General features: G+C 69.1%; 1 protein-coding gene across 7 annotated transcripts in view; it reads left to right on the forward strand.

Annotated features, from left to right (window-relative positions):
• FAM84B (family with sequence similarity 84, member B) overlaps positions 1 to 269 on the forward strand; it is a 1,844-nt gene continuing 1,575 nt past the window's right edge. For 2 of the 7 annotated variants that reach the window (XM_010838877.1, XM_010838876.1), the window contains exon 1: positions 1 to 88. The gene's annotated coding sequence lies outside the window, so the exon portion shown is untranslated. Of the gene's footprint in view, positions 93 to 269 lie in introns of all 7 variants that reach the window. The other 5 variants (XM_010838879.1, XM_010838884.1, XM_010838878.1 and 2 more) reach the window with 4 other exon arrangements.

Below are 269 nucleotides of genomic sequence, written 5' to 3' on the forward strand. Positions count from 1 at the left end.
CCACACCTGCAAACTCGCCCTAGAAGTCTCAGGGTGCGGCGGGGTAGGGGGCGGGGGGCTCCCAATTCCCCACGGCCTCCACTTCTAGGTGGGTGAGTTTGCGCAAGTAACCCGAGCCTGAGGGCGGGTGCGCGGGGGAGGGGCGGGCAAGACGGTAGCAGGAAGCGCCGCAGGTGAGCCAGGTTGGGCGGCTCACCTGTCCGGGCTGCGCTGCGGGATCCTCGCCGGTTTCCTTAGCGATGGGGGTGGGGCGGGGACGTCTCTGGAAC

Source organism: Bison bison, unplaced genomic scaffold, assembly GCF_000754665.1.
Source record: "Bison bison bison isolate TAMUID 2011002044 unplaced genomic scaffold, Bison_UMD1.0 scf7180017864108, whole genome shotgun sequence".
NCBI classification, from domain to species: Eukaryota; Metazoa; Chordata; class Mammalia; order Artiodactyla; family Bovidae; genus Bison; species Bison bison.